Source organism: Muntiacus reevesi, chromosome 3 (genome assembly GCF_963930625.1).
Source record: "Muntiacus reevesi chromosome 3, mMunRee1.1, whole genome shotgun sequence".
Lineage (NCBI taxonomy): Eukaryota > Metazoa > Chordata > Mammalia > Artiodactyla > Cervidae > Muntiacus > Muntiacus reevesi.
In genome coordinates this window covers 142,211,490-142,233,815 of record NC_089251.1, presented here as the reverse complement: position 1 = coordinate 142,233,815, position 22,326 = coordinate 142,211,490, and the positions used below count along the sequence as shown (strand labels likewise).

General features: G+C 37.7%; 1 protein-coding gene across 2 annotated transcripts in view; it reads left to right on the top strand.

Moving 5' to 3' along the window:
* Positions 1 to 22,326, top strand: part of PARD3B (par-3 family cell polarity regulator beta) — a 1,130,274-nt gene that overhangs the window by 904,554 nt on the left and 203,394 nt on the right. The gene's annotated exons all lie outside the window — the stretch shown is intronic.

Genomic DNA, 22,326 nt, shown 5'->3' with positions numbered 1-22,326 from the left:
GGTCTATGTTTAATTTGGTTGTTGTATCAGTCAACTGGAGAAATCTTATTTTAAAATGCATAAAGGTTGACTGATGCAGAAGGAGAGATACCTGATATAAATGGAATCCTCCTTTCTAGGGAATTTTTCTTGTATTTTGAGAAGAAATTGACTTCATGTTTTTATTTTATCGGTACTTATAATTCCAAAATGTGCTATCCCTAGTTTTGACTCTATAAATGCATATGTTCCCTATGGTTTAAACATGGCTTAAACAAGGAGGTTTTTTTTTTTTAAAAAAGGTCATTTGAATATTGATGTTTAGAGCTATCAAATTTCCATAGTCTGTTCCTAATTTTTGTCAAGCTGTTGTATGCCTTCTTAATTTTATTCTGTTAAGCCCATTTGGGTACTATAATTTGAAAAGTACATGCCCTTCATTTTTAAAAAGCCAGTGTCTTTTATTATGCCATCAGCAAGTTACAAAGTATGTTGCCCATCTGTGAAAGGGTCGGTTTCATTTACTAAAAAAAATGACAGTTTGCAAGGGCTGAATTCTCCTTTTTAAGGAGCTTAATGTTCCATTTAGACAAGAAGTCCTTCACATATCTTTGATGTTAGCTCTGGCGCTTACCCCAAGTAGATGTATAAATGTCTGACTTTGAAACATGTAATTGAATATTCATATTTCTCCTGAAAATTCTTTGCCTTCACAACTAGATGAAGCTTGGAGAAAGACTGAGGTTATTCTATAACTAAGTATTTATACTGACTTGATCATGCATGACGATCATGATCATGCATGCATCATGATCATACATGATTATGCAACTTTTTCCTTGCCTGTTAGTAATAATAGTTGTTGCAGTTTTTAAAAAGTCAGTACTTGTACTTATTTTAATTTTCTAGCTTGTGTACTAGGAAAATCATACTTCTTACTCATTGTGTTTTCTAGTGCAGAGCATGCTAAGAGTACCAACTGTTAACCTTTGACCCCTATCTTGTGGTCTATTCCCATTGAGAAGGCTCACTTTATCAATAGCAAGAAAAAAGTGCTATTTAGTCCTTTCTCATGTTTGAGAGGTTGATAAGCTCAGTTTCAGGGTCATCGGAGCAGATAAAAGGGAATCAAGTGCTTTCCATTGTTGTTGACTATTCACATGCCAGAGTTGCCCCAAAGAGAAGAAAAATGAATTCTCCATCATAATCCAAGATTCGGTAATCCTGTAATGTAAAATGTAATTCAGGCTAAGATTTTAATGCATCTATTGGCAAAGACATCTGTGTGGTGAGTCCCCGTCGTAGATCTTTGCTGCTCCCCTGATTTCACTTACTGAAGCACCACATTCTTGCCTCATCTTCAGGAAACTAAGCTCTTTTCTAGAATGCAGACTTTACATTTTTTGCAGCTCAGTGCTGGCTTGGGGTTGAAGAGGGGTGTTCCTCTTAGTAGCTTGGGAATCCTGTGCCAGATAGAAAATTGATAACTCATAAAATAAGGTGAGTTGTCTTAAAGCAAAAGTTCATTTCCTTTCTGGTTTTGCCTTTAGGAAACAGGTGCCTGAGGGAGTTTTGTTCTTAAAAGTGGGACCGTAAATTCACCTCAGCTGGTTATAGAGGTTTCAGGTCCAATTTTCTTAAAATATGTCTGGTCAAAATATTTAAAGAGCTATACTGTTAGCCCCTACTTAGTCCACTTCCCGCACATGAACACATAAAACACATCTGATGTGGGTTTCCTAGAGACAACATTGTCTCAATCATTTATGAGGGGAAGAAGTAGGAGAAGTTGATTTTATGGTTGGGTGCTATAGAACTGATGACCAAGGACATTTCAACAGCTCAGGGGCTGAAGACCATAAAGGGCAAAGGTAAAGGCTGAACATTTGGTATCACTCTCAACCCTGGAGTCCCATTTCTTGGCTCTCTATCATCCACAGAAAACCAATTCACAACTCTTAGAGAACTCAGCAAATGTATCACTCATCATGGCCTGGCCACAGGAAAAAAAATACAATAAAATAGGAAACAGTGTATACAAGTTTACAAAGTGGAGTTTTTCCTAATATATTTGAAATTTATTATGTAAAGAGGATTTAAGCCATCCAACTGCTTACTTGCTTCATCCTAGCTGTCATAGATATAATAGCTTTTCATTAACATATCCCTTTTTCAAAGAGTTTAAAGCACTTAAGTAAAATATATACTGGACATTGCTGAAACCAGCCTGTACCAATTTGTCAAAGACAATTACTAAGCTTTCAAGAATTATGTGAGCTTCTTGTTAAACCATTGGTAACTTGAAATTGTTCTTGGTGGAAGTGTTTACACCACAGAAATTGGCAAATGATGGTAAATTGGGTTTGTTTTCTCAAAGAACCAGTTTGCTGACACACCACTGAGGGTCTATACCAATTCTATTTAGTGTATAGCAAGAAGAAATTATCAAAAATAGAGGGGAAAAAAAAAACACTCATCCAAATCAAAACACATGACCTCTTATAGATAGCTATGTTTCTCAGATTGGCCTATGGAACACCTGAATCAGAATGAATCACTTGGGGAGCTTGTGGAAAAAATGAGAATTCCTGACACACCAGATTTACAGAATCAGAATCTTGGGAGTTAGAGGTGAGGAATCTAGGTTTAATACTTATGCTCAATGCGATTCTTTAGCAGTCTGAGAAACACTGAGTTTGGGGGGCAGGATTTAGCTGGAACATTAGATTAAGCTCTTCTCATTCTATAAAAAATGATATACAGATTTTTTTTTTCTCAAGAGGATTAAATAACTCGGTCTAAAAATGTTGCCATCTTTCTTACATGCCCTTTCTGAGGCATCCTACATTACTTGAATGCTTTTTGCATACAAAAGAGGAACACTTGCCAGTGCTCATTCACCTAAGGGAATATGAATCACTTTCCCTACCCATACCCCCATGCACACAAAGCTTACAAAGACAATAAGTTTATTAAGACCTTTTTGGAAACATAAGAAGAGTAAAGAAGATTATTAAAATCAGGCAAAATTCTACCATAATTCCATAACCACTGTTAATATTTTTATGATCTTTTTACTATATTTGGTATTCATACCATATGTATTTTACTTTTTTCACAGAGTTCCTATTATGTTGAGCACTCCCCAATGTCATTAATGTTTTGAAATTATATGTCATTTTGATGACTGCCTAATATCCTGTGAGATCAACATATCAAAATATATTTATCCTCTTTTATCTTCAAATGTATAGACCGTTTCCATTTTTTCAGTGTTCATACCTTGGTGAGCATCCAGGTACAAAAGTCTTCATAGATTACCTCTTAAATCATATAATTTGAAGGTTCAATTTCCTTGTAACTGTTTGACCCAAGGGTTAATCTAACCTCAACTCTAAACTTTAGGGTTATATCATCCTTCTCCATTCCTCTCACTATTTTTCTTATGATTTCCATATCTTGTTTTAATTTGCCTGTGTATCTAGCTCCTAATACAGAACTGTGTTGATGATATATATGAATATCTTACTCACAGCTAGAACTATAAGTGAAAGTGAAGTCGCTCAGTAGTGTCTGATTCTTTGTGACCCCATGGACTGTAGCCTGCCAGGCTCCTCCATCCATGGGATTTTCCAGGCAAGAATACTGGAGTGGGTTGCCATTTCCTTCTGCAGGGGATCTTCCCAACCCAGGGATTGAACCTGGGTCTTCTGCATTGCAGGCAGACTCCTTACTGTCTGAGCCACAAGGGAAACTCAGTTGTAGCTATCAAAAGGTCAAAAACCTACAACTGGTGGATTGAGTTATTAGATTAAAGAGTCTTGAACAGTGATTCTCAGTTCTTTGGAGGAGGGGTATGAAGGATGGAAATTTGCTTCCCAAGGAACGTTTGGCTGTATCTTGAGACATTGTTGATTGCCAAAGCTTTGGAGGGGGTTGTGGGGAGTGAGTTGCTACTGCCATGTAGTGGGTAGAAGCCCAGAATATGGCTACATATCCTAGAACCGTAAGACAATTCCCATCCTCAAATGATGAGTTATCTGACTCAAACTGCCAATGGTGTGGAGGCTGAAAACCCCTGTTTGTACTCCCCAAAGAGTAACAATACTCTTTGGACATTAGTATTGCATTGTCTCACAATCTGTGGCTAATACAGAGAGATATACACTAGATCATCTAAGCCTAGAGGCTTATTAGCTATTTGAGAAACTACACCCAAAGATTGCTAATGAATATTCCAACAATATAAGCTCGCAAGAAAAAAGTTTTCCTAAAAATTTATTTTTAACTCTGGCTTGCTGAGCATTGGCATCAGTGATGGTGCCTATTGATCAGATTTCAAGTTCCAAAAAGCTGCAGGGGTTGACAATGTGTCCGATGACAGAATCATCGGGAACAATGGACTGAATCAAATGTAGAGGAACTTAATAGGAATAAATGTAAAGTCTTGTGTTTAGGTCCAAAAATGAGCTGTATAAACACAGGATGTAGAAGGTTTGACTTAATACCAAATATATGAAAAATTTGCCTGATGGTTTTAGTTGAGGGTAAGCTTTGCAAGAGTCAATATGGGGATATGCCTGCCAGAAACTTAATCCAGCCTAGGCTACAGAAATTCATGTACGAAAGTGAAGGAAGAAACAATAATTTCTATTCTCCACTGCTCAGATCACACCTGGAATACCTTAAGCCTCTCTCACACACAGAAAATGGCAGTATTAAATCCATGTCTTTTGAAAAATATGGAAGGATATGGGAATGCACAGCCTGCAGGTTCAGACTTAGTTTATGTCACAGGATTAAAGAACATTAACATAAGAGAGGAATTAGATGTGTTTTATAGCCTCCATTCTCTTTCCATTCTCTGCCTCTACTTATTCATTTATTCATTAATTTTCTTGAAGATTCTAATGAGGAATTATTTTTAGAGAGGTAGCCATCAGCTTAATAGAGGGAAAAACATCCTGACGAATTACAGTGTCTCATGCAGCGGCAAGTGTATTGACACTGGAAATACCTAATAAGCTGATGATTACACTGGGAAAGGATGAGTGCATCAGGAAAGGACTGGACTGGAATCACTTTCGTAAACTTCAGTCATTGATATATTATCTTCATTGTCTTATTTATATCTGTATACATTCAATTAAATGAAAAGTTACATAAATGCAAAACCATGTAAACTGATATAGTTAAATACACCAAGCTGCATACCATCAAAACTCTTGTGTGTCATTAATGCTGCTCATGTCCTTAGATGATCTCTGTGGTCTCTCCCAGATCTCAGGGTCTGAGAAGTGTATAAACATATGAGTATAGAAGCATTTACTTTAAACTCCCTTAGAGTGGCCATTTGTGAATTGGCTATGTGTATATGGTAGCATGTGCACTATTTCTATGTGAATTTTTAAGCCCAAGTTTCTTGCTCCTAATTGCATGTTAGGATTTTCTTAGTCTCCTATTCTATTTCCTGAGCTGATCATGTGTCCCCTCTTGACACAAGCCAAACAATCCATGACAATGAAGCCCTGTTTGAAATAAACTCATCATTTTGTTCATGCTCTAGTGAGACTGGCCATAATAAGCCATTAGTTCCAAATGCTTATATCCATTGCTAGAAGGATGAATCCAATATTATATTCAAAGATTATTTCTCCTAGAATTCTTTATCAAGCTAAATTAAATTAGCATTTTCCAAATGTTCAGATTATGTAAATAAGTATGGTGAGCTAAAAGCAAGAGATGATTTTAGCAAGTCAGTAAACCATGTGCTTTTGTTGCTGTCGTTTGATACTTAAGACTTTGAATTTGTAACCTTCTGCAGAGTTTGAAATTAACCAGATTCTCCAACCTAAAAAGTACCTAACATGCATGCTGTACGTGTATTAATACCTTCTCAAAAATCAGGTGGAGATTTAAGTTAAAGAAAAATATGTTCCCCTCATTTATTTAAGACTATTGTACTGGGAGAAAAAATCTCCATTGACTAAAGGCTGTCTTCCGTTAAAATCCCATATTACTGACCCTTGGGAATTTACTGTGTCACTCAGGGAACTCACACTGGGGCTCTGTGACAACCTAAAGGGGTGGGATGGGGTGGGAGGTGGGAGGGAGGCTCCCAAGGGAGGAGACATATACTCCTATGGTTGATCCATGTTGATTTATGGCAGAAACCATTACTATATTGTAATTATCCTTCATTTAAAAATAAATAAAAATTTAAAATAAATAAATTAATAAGTTAATTAAAAACAACAAAAAAAATCCCATATTACTAATCCTGAATTAAATTTTCCAAAATGAAACTTCTTACTACAATTGGGGAGGAGGCAGCAAGGAACGAAGTTGTACTTTAAGATCCCCTATTACTCTTACACCATGTCAGAGTTGATTTTGCAAGGGAGCTTATTTACCGTGTTAGTGAGACGTTATTTTTGCAGCTCTTATTAGAATCTTAGGATGGATGAGGAGATGAGGGGGGAAAGTGGCAACCTCTTTAGCTTCAGCATAGAGAAGTGTGGAAACATGTGGTTCTTGTTTTCAACAACTGGCCTGAATGGAATGTCTAAGTGAGAGTGAAGCTAAGACTTAGGAAAGTTAATCTGTTTCGGTGTCTGAATTCAAGGTTCTTAGTTTTCTTTCCTTTAGGAAGCCTTCCAAGAGCTGAGACTTCTCCCTTGCCTTATCAGCCGAGCTGCTTGTGGCCTGTTCCCTTCGTTTAAATCGATACATGTGTTTTTGATATTTGGCAAGCCAAGATTTAATTATGCAGCTGCAAGTTCCCTACGTAAACGAAATGCATCTTAGAGAAATAAAAACATTCAGAAACCGTTTAGAGTTTGAGAATACAAGTGGTTGAAAATCTATTCCCAACCTCTCAGCATTTTATTTAATTATGGGAGATTTTTATGTTACTGGAAATTGAAATGAGAACCAGAATAAGGCTAGGGTTTATCCAACATTTGTGCATACTGAAAAATAAAGATGTTTATTGTACTCTAAGAAAGAAAGGAAAAGTATATTTTGATTTTATATTATATGTTGTAACCTACGTAAGCATTACACTCCTAAATACATAGAGCAGCAATTGAATTGATAGGATTTTGTCATTATTGTTTCCTAAAAACAGTGCATATTTTACTCAAGGAACCAGAAGGTTGATTTCTTTAATTTGCCAAGAGACTCTCTATAATTAATTATTTACTGAACTTAAACTTTGGCACTATTTAAACTGTTGAAAACACCCATGTTTTGGCATGATTACATACAAATGATTAATTCAGCCCGGTTTTACTCCTCTCTGAATATCTCTGTCTTTTGCCATAGAATTTGCTAGGTCCTGTGGTGTGGGCAAAATAAAGTGTTGGAATGATTCCCAGTTTTAATAGTCCCAATTTATTATTACCACTGAACCCTGATCAGATCGTGGACTGGATTAGATCCCAGTTTTTCAGAAGGCCCCAATTTATGGTTCCCTTAGAATCCTGAGAAAAATGTGTCTTTGAATAAGGTTTTGGTTGGCTAAAAGAGATCCAGTTAATTACTTTTAGATTCTTATTAGATCATCACTGCATGGAAGTTATGAAAAATATTATTAGATGGTGTTTCTCAGGACAAGGTCACGTTCTCATTTTATGCTGACAGAAAGAAGCTATCAGATTTCTGTTTTTCATAGTACTAACCATCTCAACAAATGAAAAGAGATTTGCCGTATCCCAGTAATTACTACTGACGCTTGTGTTAGGGTAAAGGTGGCCTCTTTTCCTAGAATAATAAGGAAAATCAGAGTGCGCACACGTGAGAGAAAGCAAGAGCCAGCTCTAGGCCAAATATCGGGCAAGGTGGCTACATCCTCACCACCCTTCTTTCAAGGTATGTCTCTTGTTTAGAGAAATGAGGGTATGAGATACAGGAGGATCTAGGTAGTTCTGGCTGCTGAATTTTATTTGATCTTCATAACACCTATCTTCCCAGAAATGCTTGTGGTCACCAGCAAAATTTGGCCCATGACTATATTCCTAGAGACAAGAAATGGAAACACCTACATCCTTATGCCATGCCAGCATTTTTTATGAGCCAAAATCCTTTTATGGGACTTGAATCAATGTTAGAAGTGCTGTATTAGCAACTACTTGTCAGCTGAGCTGGATTAATATATAAAATGAATCACTTGACTGGCATGGTTTCCAATAGTCATTTAGACAAACTTCTAAGATTACAGTACACCAGTTCTTTCAGAAAGTGTTGTGGTTTTTTTTTCAAAAAGTGTTTTTTAAAGATACTCTTATATTAAAATATCCTGGAGTGACATATTATTGTATTTGGTTATAGTGATATTAAAATACATTCTGAAAAGGAATTTATTAAACTACCTACAGTGATCCCACAGAAATGTTCAGAATATCTGATCTGATAGATCTTGGGAAGAAGTTCTAAATTCTGTTGATCCAGATATTTGGTTTTAATATACACACAAAAATATATGCCATATAATCACCAAACCTTGGTAATTCCCTGGATTTTTTGCCGAATACAGATGTATTTGGTTCAATGAAGGTTATGGACAGCAGAGGCAAAATTTGAGAATTTTCTGTGAAAGCTTTGAGCAGCTGTAGAAGACCTTTGGTCATGAGAACTTAGAAATGAGAGTCCAATACCCATTTTTTCAATTGTTTTCATAACTTTAGATAAGCAACTTTTGAGCACGTATCTTTAAAGTCCTTCTTTTTATTACCATGATGAAATGGCAATAATAATTCTTTAAGACCTGTAAAAAGCATGGATAAAATGTTTTTTAACTGCTAAGTCCCTTCAAAGAAGAAAATTTCAGTAAATAAAAGTTAAGAGAATCCAGAATATTTACTGTGGACTACTCTGGAGCTGGTCAGTGTAAACTTAATTTGCTAAAAATGCTCTTAAAAATGTGTACACATCAAACTGTTGTAAATCCAATGGTATTTTCTGAATTTCTAAAGTATATCATCTTCTTTTGGACATACTCTATGTTGTATCCTGCTTTGGAAAACTTCCATGACAACACATACACTCAAGAGGCCAAGATTAGTCATTATTCCAATAGGTTGCTAATACTGCAAGTTGAAAGGATACTCAACCTGTTGTCTTCCAGATCTGCTTTTTTCCCATCTCATACTCATTATGTAGAAGACCTAACCTAGGCATGGGGGCTTCCCCCGGGGGCGCTAGTGGTAAAGAATCCACCTGCCAATGCGGGAGATGCAAGAGACATGGGTTTGATCCCTGGGCTGGGAAGATCCCCTGGAAAAGGAAATGGCAACCCACTCTAGGATTCTTGCCTGGAGTATGCCATAGTTAGAGAAGCCTGGTGGGCGCAAACAGTCAGACACAACTGAGAAACTGAGTACATACACATATCCTAGGGATGTGATTCCTAAACAACAAACTTTGAATATGCTTTTTCCAAATTTCCTTGGCAGGTTTTTTTTTTCTTTTTTTCTTTTTTTTTTGCATTAGTGGTTTTCAGCCAGGAGCAGTTTTCCCCCAGAGGTCATGTGACAATGTCTGAAGACATTTTAGTTGTCACACTAGGGGGCGTGCTGCTGGTACCTGAAAGTGAAAGTGAAAGTCAGTCGTCTCTCTCTGTGACCCTATGGCCTATACAGTCCATGGAGTTCTCCAGGCCAGAATACTGGAATGGGTAGCCTTTACCTTCTCCAGGGGGTCTTCCCAAACTAGGAATCGAACCCAGGTCGCCCACATTGCAGGCAGATTCTTTACCAGCTGAGCCACAAGAGAACAAGGATGCTCCTCACCATCCTGCAATGCAGAGGACAGCTCCCTTACAGCAAAAACTTACCCAGCCCGAGATGCCAATTGTGCCGAGGTTGACCAACCCTGTTTTGGACAAACTGATAATTAGGTTAAGTAGGTATAGATATAGATAGAAATATGCAGGTAGACATTCAGTACATTTGTGGTTGGGCCCAAGGATATGTATTTTAAAACTGTTTCCCAGGTGTTGTTTATAGCTATGTTTGGGGCCTGGGTGGTGGCCCAGGGGAGGCATGTGGCCAAGTAGAAAGATTAAAGACCCAGGTGTGGGTCAGACCTGGGTTAAAGGCCTGACTCGGCGTGAGCACACTGTCAAGCTACTTAACTGTCAGGCCCCTGTGTTCTCATCTGTTAAATGAGAAGTCTGGCTTTCAGATTGTTCTGAGAAGTTTTATTTATGAAGCAAGCAGTTGGTTCACTCTAGGTGCTCAGTGTTATTTTCCGACCAGCTCTGGGGATTAAAGACCCCAGGTAATCTGTTTAGTATCCTTTGGGAACCCAGAATGCTCTGAGATGCACCATCTGTGAAAGTCGCTGAGTTGGACACTATCATGATGAAGAAGGCCAACTTGAACGCAGACTTTGCCCAGCTGGGAGTCATGCCAGATCCCCCCATTCAAGAAGCTTCTCCTCGTTTTTTATTGATCACCGGTTGGAAGTTGCTCCTCAAGCACAGTGCGCTTGGCATAAGATGGCAGCATGGTAGCAGGGCGGGGGTGTTGGGGGAGCGCTGGCTGCAACCAGTGCTTGGCAGTCAGGGAGACAAATGCAGAGAGGAGGGGTACAAACGGCATGGGTGACTGCCAGCCTCTCAAGTTCGCAGGGTGTGTGACTGCAGAAAACACTGGTAACCACAGCCATTAAATGCACAACATCCTCACAACGTTAAATTCACAACATTTGCATTTCTGCTACATTTATTGTATTAAAGGAGAAATAGTTCTGGTCTGCTAATATTTCACATTCAGTTGGTAGAAATGGAATGAGAGTGTCCTTTTCTTCCTTGTTCACGGTCTCCCACCCATCTGTCTTTGCTCTGTAGTTTAATGACTTAATGACTCCGCAGTACACCTGAATTAACTTCAGGTTGGTGTCCAAAGGAACCTGACCCCCTTCCCAGGTCCCAACTCCAGCCTCCTCCTACTCTGTGCCCTTTGTGTGATTTAAGTATTGTTAGTTAAGAAGATAGAAGTGGTTTGAGCTATGGCACAAAAGGCTGCTCCTCTAGAGGTCACTTAAAAGGGCTTTTTATTTTTTTAACAACAATAATAACAATTGGCTGTTTAGATGGAAGCTGTAAACATGTTCTTGGAGGAACTTAACAAATAATAATTTGTAAAATCATGATTTCTGCAAAAGACCTTGTTAACTATGGCAGGCTAGAGAAGAGTGGATCAGTAATAATAGCTTTGATCAAAGTCATCCTTCTCTCCAAACTTTCAGTGGCTCTCTCTTGCCTACTGCACACAGTCCCAACAATGTGACCTAATGTATCTGACTATAGCCTCGCTGTCTTGTCAGAATCTTCACTCCGGCTATTGTGACCCATGTACTCAGCCAATCTAGAATCCTCACTTTTTTTCAACTCTCTGTGCCGTTCCTAATACCATTTCATTTGCCTGGAACACCTTCATCCTGCCTCAGTTGGTCCGAATCATAGAAATTCATTGAAATCCCACTTCTTCCATTATACCTTCCCAAACTACCTAAGATAGAAGAAAATTATTCCGCTAAATAACCTGGCCAAGTCACTTAATTTTGCTAACCTTCATTTTCTTTAACTGCAAAATGGGTAGATAACCATTGTAATATCATAATATTGTTGTGAGAACTAATCGAGACATTAAAGTGAAGTATTCAGAATAGTGCCAAGCATAAAGATGTTCAATAAATGGTGAACTTACCACTTTCCTTAGAGACTGTGTTTATTTGAAAGAGAATCAACATTAATATCAAATAATGCTGGATTTGAAGCCCGATTATTCTGTGCACTAGCTGTGTGATTGTGCATGTTTTGCTGAAATCTTCTGAGCCTAGCTCACTCATTTGGAAACTTTTTTAAAAGGAGAAATAATACCTAGCCTTCAGAGTGCCTATGAAATTTACATAAGATCAAATGCTTAAAGCATCCAAAGCAGTGCTTGGCACAGGATAGATACACATTGTTATTATTATTGTTGTTATTTTGCTCCATTGAATTGTAGATGTCTGTGATTACAAACATGCCTTCTCTCCATTACTAGTGTGTAATTTCCTTAAGGCGAGAACCACATTATAATTATATTTCTTTTTCTCTCAGCATCTAATACATTATGTTTCACAAGTAGGTACTCAGTACACAGTTGTTGAATAATGGATGAATGAATGAAGGAACAAATATAAAGCTGCACGGATTTTATTTTTCAAGCGAATAGCTGCTAGAATGGAACCAAGAGGCAGAATGGGCTAAATCAATGGTTGACAAAACTATATAGTTTTTTAAAAAAAGAAGTCTTTCCCCTGGGCTATGAAACAGTATCCAGAAGCATGAGATTAGTTGCAACTGGTAGTAAAATGGTGAGGATGGATCGTTGACACAGAGTGACCAGCCGTCAGGAATATCAACACCTGTTTCCTTCTCACTGAACCAGATCCTGAGACAAGACCTTGAAGTGAATGAAACTCATCCATTTCACAAACAAATGGCAGTATCATGGGTCTAGAGAGTGGGTCTGTTTGCTGTTGTTGTTGTTTTCCTTTTAATGGGCTCTGGCCCTATTCTCTTCAGTTGGCTCAAATTTAACCAGTTGAAATTATTTTTAAGTACCATTCATTTCAACCTTTTAAAAAGAAAGATTTGCCTTTATGGGGTAAAGGAGATTTGATTGTATAGATGAGACACACTGCCCTTGGCTGATTCTCTGTCACAGGAGGATCTTTCTTGTGCTTCTTGTTGAGCCGATTCAATCAGAATTCTCAGTGCAGATTGTATTTCAGGGGCAAGCATAAAAACTATAATGGAAATGGAGGATCATGAAAAATAGCAACAGTCACATGTAATATACCAGATGCCAGATAACCACTCTCTCAGGGAGACAGCATTACTAAAATCTAGTCTGTAATTAGGAGTCCATATCACCATTAAATTAGAGTTTGGCTTATAAAATAATTCTTTCTTATATACTCTTCTGCAATTTCATATCTTTCCTTTTTGCCTAGACCCTAGTTTCTCTTGAGGTGTAGGCTATAACTTCTGCTTATTTCCTTTCCTTACATCTCAGTAAAAAGAAGGTATTTAGTAAAGTCCTTGTTAACTTTAAAGTATAAAATGATATCAGGTTTAAAATAAGTTATTTATTAATTTTTAAAAACAGATAAACTTCTAGTAATCATGGGAAAATACTATGTATTAAAATATCTTGCCTAAAATTCCTGTCTGTTTTTGAAACTATAGTGGTCTGTTTAAAAATTATTCTGATTATAATAATAAGCACCAGTTTTAAAAAATAACAAACAAGTGGTAAATGAGTTGCTAAGACAAGTCATCTTTTAAAAAAATAATATTGAACTCTATCATTGACAGTATCAGCAGCTAATTAAAAATTCTATTAGTGAAGATGTAAAAGATGGCACATTTCCAATTCAGATTGACACTGAGAACATAGACATAATTGATATTTGTTCAATAATCCTAAAGTGTTTCATGGTTTCTAATAGAAGCTGTGATAGCCAGAGAAAGTTTCAAGTGCTAAAAATATATATTCTAGGCACTTAAACATATCTTCAAATCAAATAATATGTCTTTGCAAAAAATATAACATTTTTAACTGAATGAGAATCAAAGGCTATTTTAGTGGGTTGACTTTGTTTAAAGAAAAAAAAATCTCTAAGTCAAGAAAATGCATACTATAATTCAGATGTTTTTAATCTTGTTATAGTGGATGTAATAAGAAAGCCAAAAGAGGATAATTTACTAGTTTAGGCTTTTAAATTTCAGAGCTGCATTTTGTAACAGTCACATAAATGCATATTAAAAGAAAATCCTGCAATGACCATTAAATATTCTACTTTGGAAAAACAAGATCATAGCTTTAACAAATGGTTCAGTATTACAGTTGGCTTCTTTGGACATTATTAAACCCAGATTGAGTATGTTCCTATATTATTTTACACAGCAGATGAAAAACTAGCTTTAGTAATTTTTTGAGTTTTTAACAATCAATTCTTTTCACAATAATTATGTATTTACCTCACCAATTTCACAGGATGAACAAGTAAGTCCGGACAAAGAAACATTAAATTGAACCAGAACATTTTGCCAAGTGTTAAGAAATGGGCTGTCAATTCTTGAAGAAGCCTAATTCTTTTTACCAGCAAACAAAAATTCAATGCCAAGAAAACTGACATTATGCTAAAATATTCCCTGCCTCAAATATGTATGTGACTTAAGATAAAAGTGGATGCCTAATATCAATGACCAATTCATATTATCAAATGAAAACTATTCAGAGGAAATAAATGGAATCTACTCTATCCAGTCATGCAGCCTTCATTGATCAATCTGAAATAACCTCCTGCAGATATCAATTACTGTGGTTCACACTACTGTAGTTTATATAAGCTTGGCTCCGCTTAAGTTCAAAGAATTTTTTTAAGTTACATAATAAACCAATATGGTGTGTGAACCAAGTTGGAAATTAAAGTTCCCAAAGATATACTTAGAGGTTTTGCTTCGAAGCAGGAAAAAGGAACACATTTTACTAACAGCATGCCAATTAAAGAGGGGAAATTGAGGAAAATCTCCAAGTATCTATCACGAATTAAAAATAAAATGGGTAGTATGTTTTTTCAACTTTTCTGGAACATTTGAAAACATATAAAACTATGTAGACATGTTTATGATTCTGTTTACACATTCATTTTTACATTGCCTTATAATCAGATAACGTAAGAGATTTTTTTCATCTAAAGGAATATGAGAAACTATCAGACATAGACTAGCTCAGAAGTGCTTATGTTTTAGTTTATTCCTTTGTGGCATCTGAAAGGATCTTTCTTGAAAGGAGCTTAGATGGCTGGAAGTTTTACTGGTTTGTGAGACCATCTATAATTTGTGTGTGTGTGTGTGTGTGATAGTTACATAGGTAAGTAACTCACATTCAGGTTTCTTCTCAACCCCATCTCAAGCATTTACTAAGCATTCCTTGACGGGTTGGAAAAGTAGCAGTTTTCAGGTTAAATGAATTGTTGCACACCATCAGTTCACATACTGTATAAAAGGATACCATGAAGAGAATTGGTTAGTTGGAAGGAGGAGGCGGTGTCGAAAGGAAACAAGAAAAAATGTCATAGAGGGAATGGAACACTCTGTGGGAAAAATAACACGCTCACCCCTGCATGTTATCCCTGAAATGCTACTGAAGGCCTGGCCTGCAGGTGAGCGCACCACGCAGGGAGATTTGTTAATTTTGTTCAATGTAGGCAGCTGGTTTGTTCAAATAGTAAAGGCAATGTGCTAATAAGGGCAAAATTATAAAAACCATACCCCTTTATGAACCACTGTTGCATTAAATGCTCAGTTAAGCACTCATTGTGTTCCAAGTACTGAAATAGGATCTAATGACTCATTAATTTTTTAAATGGATCAAGAGGGGATCTTTATCATCAGGCAACTTGCAGTTCTTATAAGTAGCCCAAAACTATATCTCCAATCCCAGGTGAACATTTAAAATGTATTCTCTTTTGACAACGGCCTTCAAGCTAAGGGAACATCTGAGAGGACCACCAAGCATGTCATCTTTATATATGAAAGATGATGTGTCCCATCTCAAACAGAGTTTATTGAGCACATCTCTGTACCAATTCTTCATGGCCTTCCAGCCTGATCCCCATATGCTTCAACCTTCCTTAGCTGATCAAGCCAACCCACTTTACCTTTTATTGAAGTGCAGAATATTTCTGAATCTGTTCTTGCTCAACAGTCTCTACATACCATTCAGACAGGATGTATGCTAGAGGCTGGCTTTCTCCATAGGCCCTCCACCGAGGTCCTTGTGAGTCCCACCTACTTCCTGTGCATTTTAACATCTAAGAGCATGTTTTGTTCTGACCTGCAGTACTCAATGCAATAAACCATTGCCAATCCTTACCATCTTCTATTCACTTTTTTTCTTTTCCCTTTCTTATTTTTCATATTTCTCATGTGAAAGATTAACTTTAGTTGGTCATTTCAGTTGAACAGTTCCCAGTTTGAGTTCTAAAAGAGAGATTTTAGATGTGAGAGAGATTTGTATATTGATGAATTTTTATATTTTCAATCATTTCCTAGAATTCACAACCCATTTTTATGTCCCTAGATCTTTTTTCTCAAGATATATCTTTGATATATCTAAGATACACCTTAGGCCTTTGAATATGAGGTTAACTAAAGTCATAGAAAGTATTTCCACTTAGAAGATTTGGGTAGATTCTTTCTACTATGATTCACTTTTGACTTTTTAATTATTTTTGGACTGAATTTTTCAGCAAACATTAATTGAGCAGCTGGGCACTTAGGGAACTGATGCTGAAGCTGAAACTCCAATACTTTGACCACCTCATGCAAAGAACTGACTCATTGGAAAAGACCCTGATGCTGGGGAAGATTGAAGGCAGGAGGAGATGGGGACAACAGAGGATGAGATGGTTGGATGGCATCACTAACTTGATGGACATGAATTTGAACAAGCTCTGGGAGTTGGTGATAGACAGGGAAGCCTGGCATGTTGCAGTTCATGGGGTTGCAAAGAGTCCAACAAGATTGAAGACTGAACTGAACTGAAGACATTTAGTAACAAAATGAATTAAGCACAAACTGGTCAGTACCCTCAACAAGTTCATGGTTAAGAAAGAGGTGAGAGACCAATACACAACTAGTCATGGTAAAGCTAAACTGTGATAAACACTGTAATGGGATATAAAAATACTATATGATCACAGAGACGGCAGCCATGAGAAAAGTGTGTTATAGCTGGGACAATAGAGCAGACCTTCTTTATCATCCAGTATTTCTAGACACTTGCAATGAAATCATTAAAATCAGTTACATAGTACAACTTAACTGTGCAGCAAATTGAAAAAGACTTTTAAAAATTTAAATTCTTAATCCCATCAATAATATATGATATTTTGGCTGCTAACTAGAGAGGAATTTAAAACTCAGGGAAAAAAAAATTTATTTGAAATCTAAGGGAATTTCCAAGCAGTTAGGGACTTCTATTATAGCTTCTTCCTTTAAAGCTGAGAAAGAATGCAGCTGAAAAGTCTATGGCAAAACTTTCTGGGAAAACAGCAGTTAGTTGAGTCAGCCAGATAACTATAAATTGATATTACTGAAGACCCAGTCTGCAGAAAAATACAAAATTTCTTTACATATTTTAACTATGAAAAATAATTTTAGTAGTCTGGAAGATATTTGCCAAAATACTTCTGCTAAGTGGGTTACCTACTACCTATTTGTATACGGGTCTATATGCTATATATGAATATATGATAGTATAACAAAATCATCAAAAGGGAGAGCAAATTGAACTTTCGTTACAGTTCTAAAAAACTGGAGAAGCCAAGTAGGATGACAAAAGGCCTCCCCCCTCCCACCCCCTGCCCCTTTGGCCCATAGTCACAAAATTTGCAAGTGGAAGAGCTTGGTTTCAAGCCCAGGCCTCCTGGCCTCTTTTCCAGACCTCCTGCCTCTCCATTTCAGAAACAGCAGTGATAACATTATTCATCAGCCACTGCTGGTCTACTCAGAAAAAGGCTTTGCTTCTGTGGAGCTGTGTGGAGGATGCTGCCTCCCATGTAGATCTTAAGACAGAAATATAAATGTAAATTTCACTCATTAAAACCATAATTAATTTATTGGAAGTGAATTGTTATTATTTCAGGGACGAATGCATATTGGAATATGCTGATTATTTTAATGAACCAAGAGCCTCTTCTGGGATACTTCCACAGTATTATTTGCAAGCAGGTCACTGTAGATTTTCTAAGAGGAGGAATAAAAAGATCACTGCTCATTTTTGAGTTTTTCTTCATTAAAAATGCAAAAGAAAATGTGTGCTGTATAATGTATTTGGGGGAGATGATAAGGAGATATCTTTGCTTAGGAAATGCCTGACATCATCTCTTTTAAATCCACAGTTCTTCTGGGCAGTCATTTCTTGTGTTACAGATGTCAGCTGCCAAGACCAGTTTGTGTAGGTGCTGTACCCTCAGTAATGTCTCCTGTATAATTGTTATGTTTGACATTTGGAGACATTTATTTAGGTTCCTTCTCCTACGTTCCACAGTGAACATATTTTCAATCTCTTTATGATACAGAGCATGAAAGCTTCCAGAATTTGGCTTATTTCTTCTCTTTATATGCCATAGGGTGTGGAATTTGTTTCATTGCTTATATTCCAACATTACAGAAAAGATTAACCTTGACACACCAACCTGAAAGAAAATAGGTCATGCCTAGATATTTTTATTTAGGGCCCATCAGTTCCATTTATTCATGATCTGTATTCGTTTCCTGTTGCTGCTATAACAAATTATCACAAACTATGTGTCTTAAAACAGCACATATTTATTCTCTTACAGTTCTAGAGGCCACAGTTCTGAAATCAGTTTCATTGGGATAAAGTCAAATCAGCTCAGCTGATTTCTTCTGCAGGCTGGAGGGGAGAATCTGCTTCCTTGTCTTTGCTCAGCTGCCTGCATTCCTGGCTGAGGGCTCCCACTCCATCTTCAAGGTGCACCTCTCCAGTCTGCTTCCATTGTCCTGTGGCTTCTTTCTCAGACCCTGCTTCCCTCTGCCTCTGGTGGTGGTGGTTTAGTCACCAAATTGTGTCTGATTCTTGTGACTCCGTGGACTGTAGCCCTCAGGTTCCTCTTTCCTGGGATTTTCTAGGCAAGAATACTGGAGTAGGTGGCAATTTCCTTTTACAGGAGATCTCCCTGACCCAGGGATCGAACTCGGGTCTTCTTCATTGCAGGTGGATTCTTTACTGACTGAGCCACATATTCATATAACCCTCTGCCTCTATCGTCACATTATTGAGTACCTACTATGTGCCAAGTACCGTCCTAGGTATATCAGTAGCCAGGAAGGTCCCTGCTCTTATGAGGCTTACATTCTTGTAAACAGATAAATGAAAAAGTGAAATCAAGTAGTGATAGAACTATGTAAAAAATAGAATCAAATATTATAATAGGGAGACAGGTCTGGAGAGGGTGTCTGAGGTGCTGAGACTCAAATCACAGTGGTGAACCAGCCTTAGGAAGACCTGAGGCCAGCCGGTTTCAGGCAGAAAAAAACAGCAAGTGCTAAAGAGGCCTGAGGCAAACGATGCCACAGGATTAGAGTTTGTTAAGGAGAACAGAGAGTGGCATAAACCAAAGTCACGAAGGAGTGGTGTCTAATAATATAGCCTCCTTGTTCATAGTAAGGGGATTGGATTTTGTCTAAGTGTGAAAGAAAGATATTCTATACAGAGAAGCGGTTAAACATCCCTTCTTTAAGAGATCAGCTAGCCTGGTATTTAAAAAAGGATATGTCTAGCTTATCCTCCCTCTTTTTTAAAATGTATGCTTCTTTACTGCTAGTAGATGAAGCCTGAATAAGATGTAATTGAGGGAATTGAAGGATATTTCCTCACATCTTAAAATTTAGACCACTGCAGTACCCCGCTAACCACAACAAAATATGCCAATCCCTCCCTTCTTCCCAACACTTTGCAGGCTTTACTTTTTACTTTACTTTGGTAATTTACAGTTCCAATAAGAGAGAAATCAAGCCTCTTTTCAATGTTAAGAAGTTACCTCTGTTGATGATAAAACCTGGAGCAAAGGGTCCTAACTGGACCAAGTCAGTCGAGATGAGTGCTGTGTTTGGAACTGAGAATGAATGCTCAAAAAGAATGTGGCTGGTATAGTATCTAGTGGTCTTTTTGGAGGAATGAATGAGGACAGGTCAGTAGACTTCCTTGTCAAGTGTCCATTGCCTGTCATGTCAAATAAAAAATCTTTGCTATAGTTCTCAAGATCATGTACATATAGAATATGGTCCTTTTAAAAGCCTTCCTCGAAGCTCCACACATGCAGATTGGAACCAGTGGTTGTGGTTGAGTATTTCTCCTCAGTCCCCGTTGGAGAAAGCATGGGGTCATTTCTAGTAGCTGTCTTCTTACTTAATTGCCCAACAGTTCTTTGGCAGAATCACCCTAGGCAGCAGGCGCCACGTGGATGAGTTTTTTGGACCTTCTCTCATGACTTCATGATGGGGATCCTCTGAAATGGTTGTTGGCTTTTTCCATGTTCCGTCGTTAATGTGTTCGTGGGGGAAGGCCAGTTGCAAAGGACGCTTCTGGCGCTGGATCATCTCAGGCCTGACTCTCTAATAAGCAGATCCTGTTCCTATGGGGATTAGCAGGAGACTTTGATGTTCAGATCTAATGGGCAAGCTTGTGGGTCTTCCATCTGGCACTCAAGTGTCCTCTGTCCTTCTCGTCTAGTCTAACATAGCCTTTAGTACGTAGTCAGCACTCAGTAAACCTGGGAACCAAAGCGACCGAACTGACTGACGAGCCTCCTTTTAGGCATGTATCTGGACTTCTGAGAATAAAATCTATATGGTTTCTCTAGGACAGAGTCATATCTTTAAAAGCCAAATGTGACAATCCTAATAAGCACTGCAGAAAATAGAGTGGTTAAGTAAAATATTTTAATGAACTTTGAAAAGTATCTTGCATAAAAAGGATAGGATAAAGACTGTACTTTATGCTTCTTAAAACTCTCCATCATTGGGGGAACACATGTTGGCTAGATGGAGACAGTGCGTATAAAGCCTGCGTTTATCCTTGTCTCAAATGCAGTCCAGGGTTCCATAACTAAAACAGTCTTCTCCGGGCCCTATGGAGGCTAGAGGTATTTCTGAAGTTCTGCATGAACCCAGAATTCTTTTAAAGAAGATTCTCTGTGACCTGGGAGTGGGCTTCATAGTCTTGAGAAACCTGGCATCTATGACTAGGAAAACAAAGGAAACAGCAGCATACGCTGTGTGGGTGTCCACGTTCCCAGCGCTTCAGCACATTTTTGTCTGAGTAAACTTTTAGAGAGAGGGAGATCAAAGACATGTCCAGGAGGGCGCTGTCCAGGTGTGAAATTCCAGGTGACAAAATAGAAGGAAAAGAAGAGTTAGAAGGGAATGGAAAGGAAATGAAGCTAATTTCCTTCGATTCTCTGTATTTTTCCTGTTTCCTCCCCCAGGAAACTTATGCAGACTTCCAAGTACCCCCAAACAGTCAACATTAGGGACTCAGCCTCATTCTTTTCCATATGATGACAGCCACCACCATGTCAAAGGGCAGTCATTTATTTTTGCAGAGATCACCCCTGGCAGTTCCTAGGATTCCTGATTATTTTAATACAGAACATTTACTTTCCTCTTGATCCTACCGTGCTTACAAATAGTGGACACATATGAATTGGAGAAATATTAAAAATGAATAAGGGTATTTTTTGCTTTGTAAAATGTTAATAACAATACAAATTAGGATGAAGCACATCCAGTCATGAGCTTTGTCCCACCAGCAGACCCCCTCAAGGGCAGATTCTTATGCCTCGTTTTTCAGCATTGGTTTGGCCAGCAACAAGGAGACATCTTCTAATGGCTTCAGTGCCTAATGGCTTCGTTTGTAGGGTCCCAGTATAGGATTGCTATAAGAGAACCAGGCATTATCAGAGCAGATAGTGTGTATATGCACTCTTGTCACTCATCCTCGTCCTCTCCTCCCCCATCCTCTCCTTGGGGCTGATTTCCCATGAAAGCTAAAGATGTTTACTAAGCATTTCTGAGAAATTTGTCCACATTATGAGAATACAAATTACAGGAACTCAGTACATTAGCAATGGAGAAATTTTAATGGGTCTGGGAAAGGTATAAATTTAGGGAAAATGTAAATTGCAATAATAGGAGAGCCTTCACTGAATGGCAATTCTCTTGAAATGGTAGTTTTTAGTAGCAGCAGGAAGGGACAGCAGAACCTTGCCTCCTAGCATTTTTAAAAATGCAACTAATAGGTAGGAATTGGAAATTACTGCCATGATTTTAAAATATGAAATATATTTATTCTTGAATAGATTTTTAAAAATTTGATATGGGAAATCGAATTAGTTCTTGGTTATGTGGGTTAATCTCTGCTAGAGTCATTCCACTTAGGCAAAGACCCACCTAGGATACCCAGAATGAGAATGATCTGAGACCACACCTGACTCACAGGCTTTCCAAACTTCAATGTTTCATCTGCTTTAATGGGCATCATTGTGACCTTTGCCCCATGATATTTGGCAAACCACAGGCACAAAGTCATGTGCAATACTCAAACATAATATCCATGATACATAACATTATTTGATTTTGAAAACCAAGAAGGACACCATGGGCTACACGTGTGTGCAAAGAGAAAACCATGAAGAAAAAATCTAAGAAGATTCAACATTAAACTGAATGTTGAAATCTAACAGCATTAAAGAATT